The 23238-nt window shown below is 43.3% G+C and overlaps 1 protein-coding gene across 2 annotated transcripts in view; it reads left to right on the forward strand.

Moving 5' to 3' along the window:
• Positions 1-23238, forward strand: part of LOC128874324 (uncharacterized) — a 125436-nt gene that overhangs the window by 24339 nt on the left and 77859 nt on the right. The window contains exon 2 of one of the 2 annotated variants that reach the window (XM_054118960.1): positions 240-333. The exons of the other annotated variant lie outside the window; for it this stretch is intronic. The gene's annotated coding sequence lies outside the window, so the exon portion shown is untranslated. The remainder of the gene's footprint in view (positions 1-239; positions 334-23238) is intronic. 2 annotated transcript variants of the gene reach the window in all.

Raw genomic sequence — 23238 nt, forward strand, 5'->3', positions numbered from 1 at the left:
TCGTTTTTTAATTATTCTGGTCGGCTTCTACATTTTTTTATTCTTTTCGCCACGTGCATTAAGATAACGGAGCGAGCCCCACGCTGGGCTATCGGTCAAAGTCAGCCGAAGTCGTACGCGCGACACGTTCGAAAAAGGATCGCTTCTGCTTCCCTTTTTCCAACCCTCTCCCCGCCGCGCGGCAAGCGGCGCCCAGTCTTCTTTGCTTGGTGTTGAATTTTTTCCTGGTTTCTTTTCAGGCTCCGTATCAAGGCGAACAGACGAGAAATGAGGAAATCACGTTTGCCGAAGATTGGGTTCCTCGATTAGACTGCAGTCAGTTGCGGGCGTTAGGTTCGTACAGGATTCTTCCTTGTTCCGAATCGAATATTTCGATTTTGATATTTTTATCGTAACCGCGCTTGGAATATGTACAACTAACAAAATCTAACGTTCTTGTTCAGGTAATCGACACTTTTGTCGGTCGATAAACTATTCCAGAGCATCTGACCCGAACCCCACATCTCTCAACACTTTACGCTCAATAGGCGACTCTCAGTCGCCATTGGGTATCGCGATATACCCAAAAATAAGAAGTCAAACATTTTTATTTTTTTAATATTTGCTTTTTACTGCAATCTGTTACAAAAAAAAAAAAAAAATAACAATGGACAATACTTTTGTCTCCCTATTAGTTCGGATACGGGAGTCCCTACTGTAGATTTCAATGAAAAATCTAACAAGACTTTAATACTTTTCCACGTTAATTCGCGTATAAAATCATACCATGTCCGCTGAAAATAGTTGATCACATATTCGCCTAATCATTCAGGGTTGGCGGTCCGCCCTAGCGAAAACGTCGAGGGCGGAGGGTCGAGTAGCCGCTCGGCACCGCGGAAGGGTTACTTGCAGTTCCATTAATTACTTTCCAGTGAAACAGTAAACGATCTCGCGATGGTTCGCGTCAGGAATGAAATTCGAGAGCCGGATATGCCAGCTGCTGGCCGATGCAACTCATTGACATTATCATCGAGTTGCGAAGCGGCGATCGGCGGAACCAACCGGTCGTCATCGGGCGCACGATCGCTACGTGACGTTTCCCCCGCTATAAAAATGCTGCGTCCGGTGGCAATTGCAGTAGCGTTGTCGATTCGTTAATAAACATCACGATGATCATCGTTGGCACCGTGGTAACGCCGAAAAAGGCGGAGCAGCTCGATGTAGCGTTAAAGACAATGGAACGCACGAAAAAGGCGCGAAATCCAGAATGTGTCGACCGGGCTGAACGCGATTGCGAAGGTGGGACACGTTTCAACGCGCAACGTTCCTCAAATAAATTATCAACGCTCTCCGGCATTCGCCGCGGAATCGACGATTCCATATGACCGGTTGGTGAACGGATGAATATGCTGCGGACACGCGGAACATGCCAAGCGTGCGCGATGCCTCTTCATTCACCCGTTTCGTCGTTCCTGGAGGGAATGTCGATCTCTCCTGGAAGGAGTCTCCGGGTTTATTTTCGACCCGACGCCTGGACTCGGGACATAAACATATAAATCGGTCTCCCGCGCGACATGTTCGAATTGTCTGTATGGATGGGATCGAATGCAATACTCTAAACCTTATGTATTCTTTACAAAAATTCTAACGATAGAGAATGATGTTCCAATTATCTCGATTATATTATTATAATTGACTAATAGCAGTAGTAATACTGTTAATATCGTTGAAAGTACCTGCAGTGTTTGTGCCTTAGTTGACATTATTGATGACGATGTTTGTAATGCCAGTGTTGTTAAAGTTGTATCTACAGTGACGATGGTGTTATCGATAGGACGATTACCGTTGACGGTATTAGAAACGGCACACAGATGCAGCCAACGCATTGCCATTCCCACGGTTGTGATACCCTCATTAACGCTATTAGTAGTAGTCCTAACAGTACTTCTGAATCGACAAAATTAATCGCGCCCAAGAATTCTCGTTATCGATCTTGCTGCATCGGGTTGCACCAGAAAAACCGAATGCATTAACAATTAATTAAGCTTCGCTATCAGCATGAATTCCACGGTACTCCGAAGCACGAATACTGTTATCTTTGCTAATACCGCAAATAATGTCTGTAATCGGAGCAGCGCCATTCGTTCGATAACTTTTTTGCCCGCTAATGGCACCATTAGCAATAAAACTGTCGCGATCTGTAAACGCCACTCGCAACTAGCAACACCACAACTATTATTAGCAGCGCGAGTAATAATTACACTAATGCTGCGGCCAGTTCCAGCGGCGTGACTCGCGTCTATTTCTTTTTCGTTCGGATGGTCAACGATGCGCTCGCTTACGCCGCTTTTATCGCGAATTCCAGCTTCGAGGTGCGTGCAACGAAGACGTTCACGTATCGATTCATCGAACGAGGGCCCGGCCGCGGCGGTACGATGATGTTCCGCCTGTCAAGTGACGCGTGTTCGCGGGACGCGATCGCAAGAGGGAAGGGAAAATTTGACCGAGTTCGCGCGCTCGATGACACCCGGAGTTCCGGTGATTATCGCGCGGAACACCGCTGAAACCTCAATCGAACCCTCCTCTAACGATTACATAATCTCTTGTACCGCGAAGACGCTGGAACAGCGAACCCAAAAGTCCTTATAGAGTGATGCGATTCGTTGGAAGCTATGTACAGAGTTACTTATGGATTAAGATATATTTAATTCTCATATCTAGGATCAGATCCTTTAGATTGATAGTTGAATTTCACCAGACATGAAAATTATTGAGAATTACTTCTTTAGGGCGTAAATTCAGAGTAACTTTTTCTTATTAAAAGTTATATACAATTCCATTTCTTATCAGAATTCAATACCTACTTGTAACTTATCTTTATTGAAAAAAGAGTCCGTCGTAGAATCGTTTAGAATTCTTTGCGAAGTCAAATCTAGGCGCGAATTCCAGATTCGTTTGAGACGAGCTGTGATTATTGCTTGCGAATTCTTCATATCGCTGGGGATCGACTCATTGACATTTTCGTCGGGTTCCACTCGTTGGAATTCCGCGTCTGTGCCCACGTCGCGGCGTTTCTCGTACAATATAAACGCGTACGTAGGTTACACCGACACCTGTATGCAATCATTCGCGCGCGAGTGCAATCCCCATCTAGCTCCAGATTTTACACGGCTCTCGATGCTCGACTCGTGGATCTACTCCTGTCTTTATTTTCTTGCTGGGATTCTAGCGCAGCTCTGCAACCAGAACTCGATGCACTTCCACCTTTTCCATTGTTATACATTCTACTGACCTCAATTGAGCTTTTCAACGATTACGTTAGTTCTTGGCATTAGGGTCTCCAACTCTGCTGAATGAGTGTGATAATTTAATGTTTGCCAAATAGTAGTAGTAGTAGTAATTTTTTGATTTCATTATGATCTCGACATGGAAAGGGGTTAGCGCCTCCTATTCATACGACACACTTAATTACGTTAACCTTATTCTAGTTATCCTAAATTCTCCTCGCTTATTAATTACTTAACAATTGGTATTATTATTCCTACTACCCAGTCTTTGTCAACAAATCTTAAATTTCTAATCCGAGGTCATAACTCAAAGTTATATTCTTTTATTTATTCCTTCTATTCTCTTTGGTATTTTTTCTTGCCTCTAACTGCGTCAAGTTCAATTTTAGATATTTCTCTAATCATATTCTAGCTCACTAAAAAAGTTACGTCTCTGCCATGGAAAAAGTTCAAAAATATAACTGATCGTGGGTACCACACTTTTCCAAGGAATCGTACCTGCCAACCTGCTCGGCTACCTTCACTCGTTAAGTCATCATCAGCCAAGGTACTTCCCATCACTTTCCCTCGCTAACGCATCGTTAAAGTGACTTTCCAAATAACGATAAATTTTAGCAATCACGGGCAGGACGCGTGGTATCTGGCCCGGTCGATCATATTCGACGTGCAAAAAAACTCGTTCCGCAGTAATTTACGAGCGACGCGGGGCCGAAGCGCAATTACGAATCGACGCGTTCTGAAAAGATTTCAATAAAACCGCGCGCAGAATTTACAATGCCGCTAACGAGTGGAAGGCTGCTCAGGATGTTTGCGAAGGAGCCGGCGATCGATTTCGATTGCTCCTCCTTGGGGATCACGGGCCGCGAGGATGATCGTTTCAACGCCATAAACCCTGGCCTTCATCTCCTCTTCCTATCCCACTTTTTTTCTCGCTCGTCGTGGCATGCACCTTGCGGCTTCGACACTCTTTACTTTGGCATTCCTCGGCGAGTTTATCGCGCGAGAATAAACAGGGAAAACTTAGGAAAAACTTAGAAAACTTAGGAAAAATTATGAAAATCTTACGCAACATAATTACATCGATATTTCAAAACATATTTAGTAATTTTTATTTTCGTTCCAACGATACAACTTTGCGATGTCCAGCTACAGAATTTTATTATTTTCGTCAGTACTCGGTATTACGATAGAAACGTACGATATCTACCGATCGCGAATGTGTCAATCCTCTCGGATTCAGTGGGTGAAATGTGCTGTCAGGGGGGCCACCTTCCATCGTTTTCGCTTGACCATTCGAAAACCGCCGAGACAAAAGGGGCTCGCGACACCGTTACGACGCTCGCCGCGTCGAAACGCAAGAATTCCGTTTCCAAAATCGTTGGTCGCGAACTCGATTCCCCTCCACGCCACGATTCGAGCAACAGATCTCGATCCCCGGTCGAACGCGGGCGTGCAGCGAGAAACGGACTCCAGGTGTGGGAGCAAGCGAGCGCGAGTTGCGGGGGTAACGGAGGGGTGGCATTATCTCCGAACCGGCCAGTGCCATTATCCATCGTCCATTTGAATTTTCAGCTCTCGTAATAACGACTAATACGAGACAAATGAACCGCGGGTGAAAGAAAGAGGGTGGAGGAAGGGAACCGAGGGAACGGGGGGGAAGCGGAGCGAGGGGAGCGGAAAGAGGAGCGGAGAAGCCAAGTGATTAATGGAGTCTCCGCGGCGAGCGAGAGCCCCGTCGGATAAGATCTCCGATGGAATTCCCGTGGCTTTTATATTGGATTTCTTTTAAATTCGTTACTTTATCCGGCACTATGTTAATAGCGAGCCGATATGAGAGCTCGCGGTTAAGAGGAGTTCATTTATCATTCGCCGAAGCCCTTCCACCCAGCGAACCAAAAGGGATCCATCGAACGCATCGAGCGTTCGAGTGCGCGCGTTAGTCACGAGTCTCGCTAAATTTTTGGCGGGTTCCGATCCGACCATTTCCTCGCGCCCCCCCACCCCTCCCCCGCCCCCCGCCCCGCCCCACGGCGAATTTGTGTCTTTGAACCTCGGAAACCGGTTTCGCGGTCGGGGCTCCTTTCCTCGAGTGCCACTCGGTAATGATCGGACGCGAGAAAAACAGAAGGCTGTTACCTCGTCGGGAAAGCAGGACGATGTTTCCAATCGGTTCGAGACTTTGGACACGTTGTCGAATTCAGAAAAGTCGAACGGTGGATTCTTAGATGAAAAAATGTCCTGCAGATTTCGTAAGGGATTATACTTCGGATTATATTATCGGATCAAACTTGGTTCCCCAATTATCTCGGGATCGAATCAAAATTAATGCAAACCTCAAAGAGCAAACGATCTCGACATTGACAGGAGTAGTCTATCAGCCTGTCAGTGACGCAGGAAAATGTATTTGGAGTTTGATCCATCTGATCGGTTGTGGTTGGAGATTCAGGTCAGGCAATCGAGTCGAGAAAGTTGACCAAAGAACTCTTAGAAAAAACGTCAACGGTTTTTGTAAGGGAGTTCATTTTTTATGATACAACTTAGTTCTTCGAAGTAACTCGTAACCGAATTAACCTCTTCACGCCCTTGGCCATATACGTGGACGTTATTTTTTTATAATTATAATTACTGTCGATAATGGAAAGAACAAAATGTGATACTAAGTCCTGAAGAATTAGTGATGTAGGATGATATTTGAATCGGAAGAAATAACGTTTGAACCGACCCGATAGAGATGTTTTCAAATTTCATTATTGAATACCAAGGTTGGCCTAGAAATAAGCTTCCTGTCTTTCGGGTTGCTTAGACATAATTATAAGTTAGCCTAAGCTTGGTATCGACATATAGAAACTTTATTTCGAAAATTCGTCTCCTCGTTTTATTCGTATCAATTACTTGAAAATCTAGGTAAACAGAAAGTTTTAGGGCTTCGCACACGGAAGTCGCTAAGTGATTTTCGATCTTAGTCTTCCATTTTTGCGAATCGTTACCTCTTGACACTGGCGCGGCCGAAATGAATCTTCAAAGCGTTTCCAGACACAGGGAAGTTTCTCGAGGACTGTAAAACGAAACCTCGGAAGCCGAAACCGAGGTCGTTCGTCATCGGCTCACGACTCTGTGGAGAAAAGCACGAGCGGATGACGCTGGAACACGTGTAGACGTCAAGGCGTTAATCCCTCGAGAGACGAAGAAGCATTTCTCGGTTCTCGGGTGCAGTCGTTCGATTGAAACAAGCACGAAATGATCCATTGCTTCGCGATGGTCCTGAGAATTGAGTCTCTGAATTGAGAATCTGACTCTTGACGCAACAGACAAACCGGCGACATTTGCTGAAAAGATTTTTCAGAAGGGTAACGTTTCTATCGAATCGAAACAATTTTTAGACTTTGATAACGGGTTTGTAGTGTATATTTTACGCTAAATAGACAATTTACATCATTTTCATGCTTCGAAACTATTTCGATTAATAAATAGAGTATTGTTAAAATTTCTTTGACATGGCACGGCGACTGCTCTAGTTCCAATCCACCGAATGCTGGAACATATTCAATGAGCTTCGAAGAGACCACAGGCCGTTCTGGCACGCATATGGACAGACCTGACGGTTTCCAAACGGCGACAATGCGCGTACTCAAGGAGCGACCGCTCGACGCGATGTTAATGAGGGCCGATTAATCAACTGGCCAGGCGAATCTTAATGCAGGCGAAATCCTTGGGTCTTCTGCCCTCTGGCGAAAGCAGTTCCGTCCGGTTCCGGTTTGTCGACCAGTTTAAACAAAGTGCGAAGTGTCAAGGATATTCGGCCATAAACTTTCGCCATAAATGACTGTTTCGAACATCCAGTGTCGTTGAATCCGATTGGCTAATTTGTCTAGAATTTCTGGACTTAGGGACTCTTCTTTAACCTAGAAGTTTTAAGTTACATTTATTGAAGAAAATATTTCTTTTTTCGCTGTGTTCTTCAATAAACACAGAGTGCTAACTCGAAAGACGAAGTACCTTGTCTGTTATATTTTGCAGATACCAACCGACAGGTACATTATGTTACCGTCATCGTTCAGATATTTCTGCTCGTTTGAATAAATAAATAAATAATATGCAGAACGTATCGTTTTCTTCGTATTTTTCACGCTTCATCGACGAACTTGTTTCCGGTCCGGTTCCGGTGGTCATTGAGACCTGAGACCGATCGCCGATAGCCGGTCGACGTCTTGCTCCATTGGTGAAATCTGATCGAATCACAGGAAACGCGATTTCGCCGCTTGCGGAAAACTGGTTTGCGATTATTACTGTTCCGTTTTGTTGGATGATTTTCCGCATTCGACAAGGCGCATAGTACCTCGGACACTGCAGACTGGAATGTACAAGACATTATGAAAATATTCTTATCGTGTCGATTTTCTACATTTACTTTTCTTAAGAGTTGTCGCTTGACTAGACGAAAGGTCTACTTTTTATCAGCTACATTCTTGAAGATTTAGATCTTAAAATTACGCTTTCGAAAATTGTTAATATAATATTTGCGTATATTAAATTAGAGTAAATAAAAACCAATTTAAAATTTGTTCCTCAAGAGATCAATGTACCTTCGAAAAACACGTGTTTTACGCTCAACGAATAGTTATAAATTACAACGCTTATAACGATAACCATGTGATACTGTACGCATTATTTGTAACAACTAAACAATCAGATTGGTAAAAAACTACTATAATCAATTCTAAAATCGTTGAGTTATACGTGAAACGAGAGTATCGTTTCGCAAACAGAGACGTTCGAAGGAGACAGCCGAGCAAGTGTTCGCATCGTTCACAGTCACCTAAGTGTCTCCATCATCGCGGCGGAATTCGGTTCTGTCGGCAGATTCGGAGCGCCTCGAATTTGTCAGAGAAAGCTCCAAATAAATTTAGGCATCTTTACGATGGGAACGTTTCACGGAGAGACGAGATTCTTCGTACCATTGTGTCTCGTTGTTAGACAGTTAAACTCCATGTTTCTGAACTCGAGTCCTCCAACAATTTAATAAGAATCAGTGACTTCTGAAGTCTGTAGTTTTTACAGAATTTCAAAAAACAGTAAGACGATGACTTATCACTGCGACTTATTAATTCATACACCTAGTACACAAGAGTATGCGATAAGTACGTTGTTGTTTCGGTTTATATAAGTTGTTCGAAGCATTACCGATTCGAATTTATAACTATATGTAGTCTAAATCCCCGTACTTTTTAAAATAACATTTCAATAAGAATGCCTTAATGTTATTAAACGCTTTAAGGATTCTCTCGTATCACTCGTTGGTAGACACATTTATATAATAATTTAAATTACAAAGTACTTATACATATTGAAAATCCATTCTCTTACCCTCTGGCCTCGATATTACAAACATTTATTGCATTAAAATAACTCTTGTATCGACAAACTGTAGAACGTGCTAGAATTCGTAATATAAAGCTGAACGCAACTAATATATGCTATGTAGAACTAAAATCGTAATAATAAAAAGATTAACTCTCGAAATTAATAATTCAAATACAAATGAAAGTTCGCCATGTTTTATTTTGACCTATAAATAACTCCTTAACGTACTTATCAGTGGCAGATAAACATCACGTAGGTATAAATGAGTTAAGAATTATACCGGTATAAGTGAAAAAGAAATAATACAAAATTAAGGTGCACCATGAATTCGTACAAACTGTTGTCGAGTTGAGAAATTATGGTGTAACTCGATCTTTCATATTTTTTTTTTTTACTTATACCAGCCACGTATTAATTCAGATCGGTCTTAGATCCAAATACTGACGTGCGTCGATGGATTAATGTTTCCTGATTGTTGCAAGAACCTGAATACGTAAAGAAATTTCGCAATACAACATAGAACACGCAACGAGTCCTAAAACCGTAAGAAAGCGGAATGGTGGCGAAAACGGAGGACCACTCCCGCCGGTTAGATCGGCTATACCTCTTAATCCAGATTGAAAATATGTAAATAAATCCACTCGCGGCTCCGCAGGCCGGATGCCCGCTCCGTATTCCCCGTCGAAAAAGTATTTTAATAGAAACGATTCATCATTCCGCGAGGCCCTCGACGAGCTTCTTTTTCTTCCTCGTCGAAGAAGAAGCTCGCTGCTTGGACCCTCGACCGCTCTCCCGCAAACCGCGGCCAGGATCCCCTCGTTCCGTCTCTCTTGCTCCTTGCGATAGTCCTTTGTCCCCTGCTCGCTCTCAATTTTTACCGGATTTCGCGGAATTTCGACCCAAAAGGTTTTCGCTTTATCTTCCTGGGCCACCTCACCTCTGCGATTCTCCTCCTTTTTGCTCGCTCGAATTATGCGGGGATACGCGGTGGATTTCGCGGAATTTTTACGGTTAGCATCGCTTGTTCGCATAATTTCCTCGTCGGGGCCTCCTCCGCATCCGCGGCGCGGATATCCAGCCATTCTGGCTTATGCTTGATCCCCACTAGCGCAGATGAAGATCCCACGTGACATGGATCGTTAAAAGAGTTAAAGATAAGCACTTGCTAAAGAGAATGTCGTACTATACGTATCGAGGATGGAGATAGTATCGAGTAATTTTTATGTACAGTAGTTTTAATTACTCGAATATGATCGTTAAGGGGATGAAGGATAAGTTTAAAATTTGTTTACTTTGGTAAGTATTGAGTAAAGTCTCGAACTATTTACAGTCCCTATTCAGGGACTGTTGGACACTAATAAGCTAATACGTGAGCTAATAATGCTGAAACTTACATACGCGTAACTTTTTAACCATGGGGTTCCTAGCATTAAAACCGACATTTTTGTATGTTAAGCATCAAGAACTATTAAATGATAAAATAAAGTCAATAATTTTGTGTGACCCAAAGTAAAGTAACAACCCAATCTGGTACCACGTGAAATATTTTTGCATTCAACTGAAAGAAGTATCTTTAAGACCAGTCATTTGACCGATCGCAGCAGAAATAGGTACGAATGTAATGTTTAGGTAGGTTTAGCGTTAAACAGTCGCTTGAACGTCGCGTACGTTGGGAACCGAGCTTTAGGTTCGCCTCTTTGTGCCCGCGCGAGTTTCGCGGCCCTTTTGTTTCCCCGTTTCGATCGCGATCGTCTCGATTCGCGGCTTTATCGGCCAAGAGTGGTCTCTGTTTGGAGGCCATCGGTTTTTCAGCGAGTTCTTGTGCGATTTCTTCTTGGCCAAACGCGATTCGTCCCCGGAGTTCGATGTCTCATTATGTCAGAGCTGCCCGGATTTCGGGAGAATTCCACACGCTCTTCTGTGTCCGTTTGTTTTCTTCTGCGTTCTTCTTCGACCGCTTCTTTCTGTGTTTCCTCTTGTCGTGGATATTTTTTGCCTGGCTTCAGCTCTGCTCGATCTCCTCTCGGTCCAATTTCGTCCAACTCAATGGCCACTTGAGAATATATAAATAATACCGAAAACGAAACAAAATACGTCGTCGTCTTCAAAATCTCCTCTACCTCGAGCCCTTTCTTGTTTATGTTTCAACAAGAATCGAGGTTTTTTTTCCCTTTAATTAGTTAAAATGATTAGTTAAAACGACCACAATTACCCCATTCACTGCCAACTACGAGATGTCTCGTTATTCAAATCGATTGTAATTACTCGAGTGATAAGTTTATAGCCTTTTGAATCACGAATTATTGCAAAAGAACATCGTAAATTCTCTTTTAAAAAAAAACAAATTTAATAACACTTTTTATTATCAATACAATAACCTAGATTACACATCTGTATTAAATCTTACCGGCTGAGGCAAAACGCTTTAAATTTTACTGCCCGTGAATGGGTTAATTCCTAAATAATCACTCCCATTGTACGTCTTTGAGGTGGTTCGAGCCAAGATACTTGAATTCTCGAAGACCATACGGCGAAGTATAATCTTTATTGCTCAATGACTCTTGAATTATTCAGCCCTCGCGAAGACTCATTAAAATCAACGCACAACACTTGATGCGGTCCCCATGGGAGGTAAACGAAATATCACGGCAACAGGTCGAGCGTAGATAACGGGATCGCGCGCGTAATCCAGAAAACTCGGTTCGGATGATCCAGCGTGAGGACGACCGAAAGGAGACCAGATTTTTCCATTATTCATTAACCCAGGACGACCGTCACATCACGATTGGTTTCTTGCCGGTCGTGCTATTAGGAATCAATCAAGCCACGAGATATCGGTGCCTCCTCGTTGACAGCCGCTCTTCGAAACGTCCCGTAAGAACGCAAAGGACAATCGTCTCCTTTTGGCCGAGGATGCCTCGTTCCATTTGCGCGATACGTTTCGTTCGTACGAATCGTACGATAGCGTAAAAACGTTTGATCGCGTGACATCGATTCGAGACTCGAAACAGAGTTGTCGTGCGATCGGCCGTATGCTTTCTGGTGGTTTCTTAACTTTTGTGCGCTACACGCATATATGCATCCGATGAAAGATGAAGCCAATGTAGATTATGAACACGATTTCAATGATTTTGGAGTAGGAATGTTGTCGTAGAAGAATAATTTTTTTTACTGACCTCATTTTCTTCGAATTTTGTCAAGATCATTTTATCTTTATTTTACTGGAAAAGGATTTTATTTGGTTATCTCTTGTAGCGTATGGAAAAATACATTCGATGTTATACTGCAGTTAACTGTAAACATAAATGTTAAAAAATCAAATTAATTTCTCTCTCTATTACAAATAGGTTCAAGTTTATGTTTACGAACGTTATTCTTGAGGATAACCCGATACACAGAACCATAAACGTAGAAAACGTTGAGATAACCTCAACAGTTGCTGCTCTTGCGATCAACCAGTCGTACGAATTTTTCCAATTATTTATAGACATTAATAACTGGATATATATATATTGCTAGTTATTTACAAGTACTTGTACCGCAGCTAGAATATAACCTTATTTATAGGATGTAGGGATTTTAAAGGTTTGAAAAGTTCCTTCTGGAAATGGGAAATTCCTTCTCGCGAGCATCTTTTTACGAGTTCTGAGCGAACAGTTGCAAGTTCCGGCGGTCGACGGAAATTCAATGGGATCGTAGCTCGCGGGACGAGCTGAAATATGGTCGGTCTGACACCAGAGTGGCTCGCGAAGAAAACGATCGTGTTGCCAGTTGCCGAAGAAAGCGAGCATTCAGGCTCCGCGCGTTTCTTCGGCCCGAGGAGACGTTTCGTCCATAAAAAGAGACCCCGCTGGAAGCGCCAATCGTTTCGCTTGGCAAGTGTAACGTTTACAGGCTGCCTCTAATTGGTGTTCGAGGCTGATGAACGCCAATGAAACATGGAAAAGATGGGAGCATAAGATACGTTCCCTCTGTACGCGTCTACTGTTCCCTTGGACTTGGATTCAGCTCGCGAAGGATGAAATTCGAACAATTATTATCTATATTTAGCATTCACCTGTAAATTCATTGTTCCATTTTCACGTTACGTGAAAATTCAAAGTCGATGTTCTCGAAAACAAAGCCTCGCATGACAAATTTTTATTCTATATTTACGGCTTATTTTTTCATGTAGAATCAGTTCCTTTTCGCTTGTACCGCCAGTTACCGAACACCCTGTATAATGTCTCCGATAACCAATAACAATATCGACGACTGTTGACAGCATCTTCAACTTAACGTGTCGAAGTAAACGCCTTACAAGTTCTGCTCAGAAAGAAAAGAACTCAACCCACAGAGAGTTAACAGCCCAATGACTCAAATTTGTCCACTTTGTATTAATGTCAAACCTATTTGGAAGATCGTTATCGAACCTGAGAATGGCCCAAAACAATTCCAAAAATACTCTCCCCTCTCTCAAGAGTCCCTTCCAGGACTCTGGATCACACAAGTCGCCCCGTAGCTGCGCATTAAACTCCTCGGGACGAAATATTACGCATCCCCGGATAGTCCGCCCCTTCTTTGCTCGTTACCAGCAATATGGCCCCCCCTCTTTTTAGTAGAAGCTACCCCGAATCGAGCGAGGCCAGACCAGTCCGTGGCACTATAAATCTCGGAAGTTTTAATGCCTAGCAGCCTGCACGGCCGCGGCCGTCCCTCTCTCCCTGCCTCTTCTCGTCGCAGAAACACAAACCCCTCTGTCCCTCGACAGCCCCGTTCGATCTACGAATCCATCCGTGACCCGGTCCACCCCTTCCGTCGTATTTGCATACGCGCATAATAGCGACGCGGAGAGAGCTACCCTTTACTATTAATTTTATAAAATCATTCCGGCCCGCTTTCTCTGCGTCCCCGTTTCGTCTTCTTGCCTCTTTTCTGTGCCTCGTACCCCCGGGGACCCTCGCTCGGCTTATTTAAATAACGGATTTTCGAAATCTCGTTTTCGCCGAGATCAGGAGGGGTCGCGCGACGGCTGCGCGAGCACGTGTGCCCATATCTCGCAAGCACTGGTACCCCCGTGCGATTCGACGCCGAAATTTTCCATTCGGGAACGGTCGATCGAATTCCTTTTTATTTTATTTCGCTTCTTTCTGCCGGAAAACAACGCAGCAGGATTGGTCCAGCTATTTTGTAGGTCGCCTCTGGTAATGGAGGGGGTGTGTTTCCGAAGGGGTAATTCCGCTCCAATATTTTCCGAGAAGGTCACTCGAATCATTCGATGTTCATGATCTCTCTCTGTGCGCTACCGCTTTTTAATTTCGAAATCTGAACAAGATTTTTGTTGAAGAATTACCGGAGTGCTATTATTAATAATAAGTTTAAGTAATCTCTGGTGGTGTAGTAGATATCGGTTCACTTTTATGACATGTTCGGAGTATCGTGACCCTGTTGCAGTATTTTCTATTACTCAAATTCATTCGATGTTCGCGTCCTCGATGTGCGCTAGAATTTCTCGATTTCTCGATCCATTTTGAGGAAGGAATACGGAATTGCAACCGTGTCTGGTAAGTTTAGGTGAATTCTATTAGCGATTATTTGCATTTTGTAGGTTCTTGCACATTCAAATTTCCTATGAACGCATAAAAATCCGCGGTTTAACCACGATATAATTCAGACCCGGTATGTGTACATCGAAAGTAAAGCACCACAGACACAGCTCAGGCTTGAATCGGTCTATCGCAAACCGAAAGTGAAACTTCGCAACTTCCGTTACTCGTAGAAGAAAGTGTCTCTCAACGATTCCAAATTTCCCGCAGTGTACACGCGCAGAGAAATCGAATGCGCCGTTCCGAGAGGAAGCGTTCTCTGTCAGCACGTCTCCTTGCAGACAGGAGGACTCGATTAATTACTTGGCGCACGCTCGTTAATTAGCCTTGAAGGTTGCCAACGTGCCTCTCCTCGCTACGGCGGAATCAGCGACCGCAACAAACAAGCCTCGATTAAACATAACTGATCCTGAAAAAGGTGAACCCCTCCTCTGTCGCTTCGTCGAACCGTGAATGGGTCAACCTTCAACGTCGACCTCGTGCATCGAGAATCCCTTTTCGGGAAACAAACACGCGAGAGAGGAAGAAAAAGACCGTTTTTCCGTGCGAGTAGTCAACTGGCCATTAAGACGTTTTAGCGCGTTTTGTGAAACGGACACGAAGAAGAAGAAGAGGAGGAGGAGGAGGAGGAGGAAGAGGAGGTGAGCTGGCCCCTGGTGGGTCTACTTAGAGCCGATAGAGGCGGCCTAACTACCGTAACCATATCCAGGTCTAAATAGTTGGAGTTACGCTAAGTAGCCCTAACCAGATTAGTAAGTCGTTGCGTGCTCTATTTTTAACGGCGCGCCGCCGGCATTCGAGGCATTTTACGTGGAACACTGCAGAGGCTAGAATGCCAAGAGGAAGAGAGACAGAAGGAGGCTGGTCAGATAAAAAGCAGCCGTGAAAAAGAAAAGGATGCGAGAAGGGAACCTACGAAGCGAAGCTTTATCCTAATCCCCGTAAACGAGACACGTCCTCTTCGAAGCGTTCCCCTTCTTTTCTATCTCTCCCTCTATTACCCTTCCTCTTTTCTCTTCGCGGCTCTGTTTCCCTATCCTCTGACGGGTTCTGATCCAAGTCGTTCATTTGAATAGAGATTACTCACCAGCGAAAATTCTATCGATTGGGTCAATTTCCTGAAATTTCTTCTGTGAGCTTTTCTCTTCCTTCTCATCTTCTACCGTTATTTTCCTGCATTTTTAATTGCCAACCTCCAAAGTCTTTTATCGTCCCTTTCGTCATTATTTCATACACATCTTTATTGCTACATCGAATGACTAACAACGTTTCAAATTTATTTCATTCTCAAGATTTTTCCATACCTCAGCTGTTGCTCCTGGAAGATTCCAGCACATTTTCGAAATTTGAAATTCTCCACCATCGCTGCGAGATAACCTGTACGTCCTACATAGCGATCATCATTTTTCCTAGATTTAAAGCCACCAATCTTACATCCGTTTTTTAAGTTATCCTGCTCTGTTTTCAGACTTAAAAATGTCTTGGTCCATTCTCTGTAATTCTTCGCTACTCTGGGAACATTCGCCTACGATCTCCCGCAAGAATCTCAAAACTACGTCATTCCGACCAAAAGTTCCACGATTTTCATCCGAGAAACACTAATTGCGGTCCCCGGACGACACCTGTAATTATTCCGCAACGGGAACACGCATCGACTGACTTCCCCGTTGCGGCTCGATGTCCTGTAATCCTTTCGACATCCGCGAAATTCAAATATTGACGGTAAACACTGTTCCTCTCGCCACGGTCACGGCATCGAATTTATTTGCACGCCGCTCGAGCGTTAAACGTTCTCCACTTGTCGTACGCAACGGAGACGCGCCGGAGGAAAGCGAGAACAAGAGGAGGGAACACAAACGCGGCGGTGAGTACCACCACCGCTGGAGCAATGCCGGGTAGGGGAATTTTATATCCGTTCACATTAATTTCAACGACGTAGAAGACGGTCGCCACAAGGCGCAGCTTGAAATTACGAATATTATGACTTCAACCAGTTCTCAGAATTCTATGTTTTTCATTCTTTAATCTCTGGCTCTCGCGTTTCACACCATATCTTATGAACACATTCCGGCTCTTTCTAGCGGCGGCACTCCCGTCTCTCCTATCCGTCCGTCGGTTGGCTCCCGGAGCCCTGCGATCACTTCTATGCACACGCTGACGCCCGTGTCCGGCGGGATGCGCGAACCTTCGACTCGACAGTGCCTCGAGATCAAGACTTTCGCGGGGGAGACTGTTGCACTTGCCGGCGAGCCTGTGCTCGACCCTGTCCGGCAGAGAGAGATCGCCTCTGACGGTATTCAGACAGCTTTGAATACCGTTTGAACGCGCCGGAGTAATGGAGAGATGATTGATGTCAGCAGTTTAGCGATATGGTAGCTTCGAACTGCGACGCGGTGGTACAGTGACTTCAGAAACGGTGAGATAACAGTGCACTTTGAGGAGGAGCTTCGATTCTGGAGCTGTGGACGGCTGATGACTCTAGGGATCCTGGGATCTGATCTACCGAGTTTTAGATCTGTTTGATTCGTAACCATGGGAGAATGAAAGTTTGAAATTGCTGAAAGCGAATGAGAGATATTTATGAGACTGGTTATTCTCATTGCTAGGACTGATAGTGGTTTAAATAGAAATTTGGGGTATTGGTAGTTGTAAACGTGACAGAAATTTACTTTTGCTCAAGAAAAAGATGAGAGATGTTCAGGTGTTCTATGAGTGAAAACGAAATCCCTATATATCACAATCGTGAGTAGACTTTGCAGATCACCATTGCCAGGATTACCAGTACTCTAAATAGCAGTTGTAATGTGTTGGGAACTAGCGACATTCTCCTGCATACTTGTGACCCCAAAAGTTTCGTCAAATACTTATTTCATATCTTCACGTAGCCAGTCTTAAAATAATATTCACACGACAACCGTGTACCTATAAATACCTGAAGACGATGTATTGCTTTACAAACTACCCTTACCAGTAATCCTAGAAATTCATACAACGAAAATGTCCGTTGCGTAGAACGGTGAAGTCTCCTAAGCAAATGGCAAACACACGTGACATTTAATTCCAAACGTAAGGTATTTCTAAAAATTCGATTCCAGTTTTGTGTACACCGACGGACAAAACTTCCGCGGCGACCTAATATTTTAAGCCGTTCCTGGCGAATTTGAATAATCCGCCGGTATTCTGGCAGACACTTGAAAAGCCACACGAGGCTCCTCCAGCCCCAGGCCTGGCAACATTACATTCAAGTGTTTGACGAACGTACGTCGCCTGCTTTTTTGTTTTCCTCCTGGTATCGGCATCAGCGCCGAGCTATGTCGAGTGGCAGCCCCACACGGCCTCTCGGGGGCCGACTGCTGTCTCTTCTGGTTCCGTTCGACTTGCCAGAATTCGTGGTCAATCGTTTCTCGAGGTCTTAATGATCCTTTTCGTCCAAGAACGTTGACCTCTGATCGGGTCCCAGAGGACTGGGACGCCTCGCGCCCTGATTCGACTCAATATCAATTTACGGGTCTGGTCTACTAGATACCTTCGACAGTTTCTTGTCGTTTATCGGATCGGTCGGTATTGGATCGATCTCGAACCAATTACCAAAGAGATGATTTACCAAAGTTGTGGAGACATTTATATTAGGAAGAAACGAGGATCTGGTTTGTTTCGAGTTGATAGTTCGAGGCTGATGAGTTATGTAGATTTCTTTTATTCGGATGTGAACTTTTAGGACACTGGTATATCAAATTTCAGCGGTTAAAATCGAAACTCACAGGGTCATCCTTTGAATTGGACATACAAATTTTGAATGTTGTATAATATGTAATAATGAAAGGATCTATAATATTTCTCATCGAAAAAGAGTTTACCAAGGTTGATATGTGTTTACGGCGTGCACTAATATAGGAAATATACGTAACGACATTGTTACTTGATTTTGCATAAGTGCACATACACTAAAAAATTACATTTCATCTTTGCTGAAGTTATAAGTAGTCTCCCAGCAGTAAGAGAACCTCCAATCTGTTGAACACTTCTCATCGAAGACCCTCAACGATGGTTACTAAACAAAGTCAAGCCCAAGTACTAGTCTTTATCAAAATTAGGCTTCCCAGAGTTCCAAATCCGCGATAGCCTATAGTGTTCACTTGGAACTCGAATCTTACGCGAAGGATTCTATAACCGGTTTAGGAAAAATGTCTCAATTTTCATCCACCGTCCCTAACTAGCTCCTCCTTTCACGGTGATCAAGCTGAATTCATCATCGCCGAGGCGCAGCGCGCGGATTGTTTGCGAGCTTTTTTCTAATCGGGCAGTCCGACTGGAATTGAATCATTAGCGGCATGTCGAGCTTTTTGCGCACCTCGAATAATAGCTCGAAGAATTTCAAGGTTTCCCGCCGCGGGGAGTTTCCACGCGTGGTTCCGTCTTTATTCTCGGCGAGTTCGAGACCGGCGCCTCAAGAATCTAGGCCAACCGGCCGGGAATTTCTCTTTTTCTCGAATTCGCGCGACAAAACGCGCTGCGACGAAAAAACGGCCACGCGAAAAGAAGTAACCCCTGCGAGGGAACCAAGCCCGAGACGAGGATAGCTCGAGGGAGCCCGATCTGGACCGGAAATTCCATCTGGACGATCCTCCATCTCTATTTTCGCGTCGCTCTGGAAAAGCTCGTCAATCGTCATTTCCACCGTTTTCTAGGAATTACAGAAAGAACTAGGCTCAATTACGAGAAGCAATTGATCCAGATAAATCGTCGAGTCTTGGCCTTGACGAAGGAAGCATTTGATTTATAATAAATAAACTGTCGAGATTTTAAACTATCATCAAAATCGACTATTTAGTGGAATTGCGAAACAAGTAGAATTCCTTGAGGTGGCAATATCTACTCCGTGTGAATTGCCGGGTTTTAAACTACCATTAAATCTTGTTGTTACCTATTGTTATTAGTAAGAAAGTATTCAATTGAAGCGATCGAATACCGAGTTCCGTGTTCTGTTGAAGATGGTAAGCTGACTAGCGAGACGACATAGGAGCAAGAAAAGTACTTTATTTGCTCCGTCTGTCTCCATTCTTAATGCATCCGTAGTTCCCACATTTAGCTTCTTGATGGTTCGCGTTGACGTAGCAGTAATTTAGTGTTGTAGTTGATACAACGTCTCTGCGCTTGAATAAAAAAGAAAAAGACATAGCAATAAGATTTAAAAATGTTAAACCTTCACGTGCTTCAAATAGATACAAATTGTGGGTTCGAGAATTCTATTGCATCATCAAATTTAACGTAATTATTTTAAAAATGAAAGTATCTTTTATATTTATGATTATTTATGATTATTTATGATTATTTATGACAATTTATTCACAAATTTAATAGCTTTTCGCACATGTTATAATGTTCAAAACAATTTGAGAACTGAACGTACACATACGTGTCACTATCCTTGGAGAGGTTAAGTATCTATTGACATACACTGACGGTATTAAGTGAGGTTAGGTTACCTCCATACACTATTTATTTACTTTGTCCTTAATACGTGATTTATTCTTCGATGTTGCTAAGAGACATCTGGTTTTAATGCAACGCCATATTCAATTTTTGTTATTCCGCACAGGTTCACTGGAACTACTGATCTTCGACAGATAACATTATTTAATTCATTGCTCACGTATTATTTATTCTTCAGATTTACCCAGAAGCATCTACATTCCACGTTAAATTTGAACCATAGAATTTTTTACTAAACCATACATTTCGCATATTTTTGCGTGATTATTGCTCCACGCATGCATAATAATTACGTGTATTAGTAATATCCACAATTTAACCCACGAAAGCAGTGCAGACCATTTGATACATACATCACGGAATATTCTATTACTTAGCACTAAAAATAACAAATCAGTCATTTTGATTGATATATTTAGAACTTTAAAAAAAAAAATAATACAAACGTTAACAATGCTTTCGCGGCAATTTTCAGTGACATCTATCGAAATGGATAATTACTTTTATTCATCAATTTGTTTACAACCCCCTCCCCTTAATTTCAAAGATATCGTAGCATACACATATAACAGGTCCGTCTTTACCGTTGGCAGCCTTAGCGTTAATGGCGTTCATCCACAAAGTGGTTGCAGACGAAGCGTGTCAAACATTTCCAAAGGACGAACTCCGTTTCGCCAAAAGGAAATATCCTGCCGATTCCTCTTCCTCTTGGAGCGCGACAAAGACGGTCCGGTCCCATTGTTCAGGGTCGATCGCGCTGCACTCCGATTCGACGGTCTCTGGTGTACGTACGTTCATGTGCAAACAGGGTGATAATGTATTCAAGGTCCGCCCCGTGGCCGGTGGTGGGGGTGAAACGGGGCGGCCCGCTCGCTGTACGTACTGTAACAGATGTTAATTATCCCTTCTGTGTACAGTCGGCAAAAAAATAGCCCGGTCCCAACTCGGACATATCGTCCACTCGCGTACATCCCCATCGTGGAGGCTTCTTGTGTCCTCGCTTCGAAGGAGTCACGTGGCCCGCCTAGCGCGCGCGCTCCAATCGCGTTCAACTTCCGCCGAGCCCACTAGGGAAATTCGCCGGGTACTTGGGCCGAGTCCTGTCGACTTGTCAACGCTGCCAACTCGCGTGCACCGGCTCCCCGACCACCCTAGTCTCGCCCTAATCGATGATCCTAAACCGCCAGCATTGACGTTAGCCCGTGGACCTTCTCGACCCTTCGATATTCGTTGCAATCTTTCGGTTTCGCACGACCCGTACCGACAATCTGCGAGTGACGAGTATTCCACAAATGGCGGTAAAACGTGACATTTATCTTTTGTGGTTCGAATGGACAGTGATGCTTCGTCGCGCCAGGCTGGTGTCTTCGATGGATCGAGTAACTCGAAGTTGTAGGTGAAACGTGCGTTTTCTTTTCTTTAAACGAAGATACAAAAAAAAAAGTAAAAACATAACGGTGGGAATTTTACGAGGCCTGTTTCTGTAGAAAAATAAAGTGGGTCTAATGATAATTCCACGTTAGTATATCCTAGGTCGTGAGATTCTTTTAAACATTAAGACCGTTCCGTTAGACTTTGTATTTCCGCGTATTAATTATATAATTTTATACGTGAAAATTAATTCTATTATGCTACGATACCTCAGCAGAGACGACAATAATAATTACAATTGATAGAAACGGTCTAAATACTTTTCGTACAAAGTCGAACTATGTTTTATAGAGCAGAAGCAAGCGTCCGGATATTTTTGAGCGGTAGTGTATCTAATCGTAAGGTAACTGTCATCTCTCGGACTTAGAACGGAAGACGTTCCCACCGCGCAACCACGGGATGGAATTTCGGAGCGACGTTGGGGGAAAATAATTTCTTGTTCCGCGACTGAACCGGTGCGTCGCCATATTCGTCGAGGACCCTTAGCGGGCCAGTTTTAGTGCGGAAATAAATAACCGATAATGAACCGGACAAAAACGGAACTAACGATTTTGAGGCCGAATTAGGCAGCGTGTTTCGGATTCCACGGACGGAGTCATCCAAATCGATAGGGGGAGCTGACGGGTCGGACGCGATGACTGGAGCAATCAGCAGGCAGAAATAAATGACTGGTGATGAACCGAGGAAGGAAAGAAGCGCTGCTCCCAGGGCTAACTAGATTCCTCCGGTTTGTCCGTAGCTGTTAACACATCGCCGGACAAACTGGCACAATCTTTACAGCGTTTCGAATTGGAAACTTTACCCTTCGTAAGATTCTTCGAACTTGGTACTTGTATTAGATGTAGAACAAAATTCAGTCCGCGATTTTCGCGGAGTCCAAGTTTATTTCAGTAATGTAGAATTTAAATATTACGACGCCGTTTTATAGTTATAAAGTGTTGGTATTGGTGTTTCCAGAGTTGCGTTTGTTGTAATCGAGCGATATCTTTAAAAGTTGATGGATCTTCGACCTTTCACGAAAATGTATTACAAAAGTCAGTGCAATTACTTTCTCCTGCTTTAGGGAAGATATAATCGCATTTTAGCACTGTCGTCAATCTACAAAAGTTCTTTGACAATGTTATCCATTCAAAACCAACGTCATTTTTTCGTGACGGGATTAATAATCTACCCAATCGATGGTGTAAGGTAATAATTGGCAACGGACAGTACTTTAATTAAAGATGTTATATCCAGGGGCAGGATGGTAGCGCTGGCAATTAAAAAAAAAAATTAAATTTCTTCATATTTTATCATACTTATTTTGACGTCTGTACAAGCGGTAGTGTTACATTAATCATGCGCAGTTAGTTTAGCTTAATTAGAAATTGCAGTGCCTGCGAAAATAAGTCTATCGGAAAAAAAGATCTTATACCTCTGAATCTCGGAATGAAATCGAATGTATTATTTATGCCGAAATGTTTTATGAGATTGAATCTAGTGTGGTATGTTTAAATGCAGAACTCACGAGGCACGTGTTGGATATAAATTCAACACATTTGTATCATTATACAACTGTTATCTTTGTGTTGCTTAAATTTGATGCCGGTGACTATCCTCCAGTTTTCTAGAGAAGCTGAAATTAAGTCTCGTTTCGAAATAGTTTCATGTTAAATTAAAAAACATTTTACTTAATTTTTGCTCTTCGCATTCCTTAATTATCTTACACTTGGAGTAGTTTCATTTACCTTTATGCTCCTTCTTTTATGCAAAATATTAAAATCAAAAGAACGACTAGTCTTTTCAAAGGGAACGAAATTATAATTTCAATTATCTTTATATAAAGGCACTCCGACGATGCGATGTGCAGCCGAGAGATCGTAGTGCGGAACGTCAACGCGCTATCTTTTTGAAAAACTACCGTTCTATGACCGACCCCCGGGTACTCATTAATTTCGCAATCGCAGAGAGACTCCTTTTCGCTGCCGATGGCTGGCTTCCTCCAGCGTCCCGAGAAGCGCCGCGCCGCGAAACAAGGCGTTTCGCTAACTGAGAAACGAATTGTCCCTCGTTTCGCCTTATCGCGGGACCGTCTACTCGGCTGACCGAGCAGCGCTCGTATA

This window comes from Hylaeus volcanicus, chromosome 3, assembly GCF_026283585.1.
Source record: "Hylaeus volcanicus isolate JK05 chromosome 3, UHH_iyHylVolc1.0_haploid, whole genome shotgun sequence".
NCBI classification, from domain to species: Eukaryota; Metazoa; Arthropoda; class Insecta; order Hymenoptera; family Colletidae; genus Hylaeus; species Hylaeus volcanicus.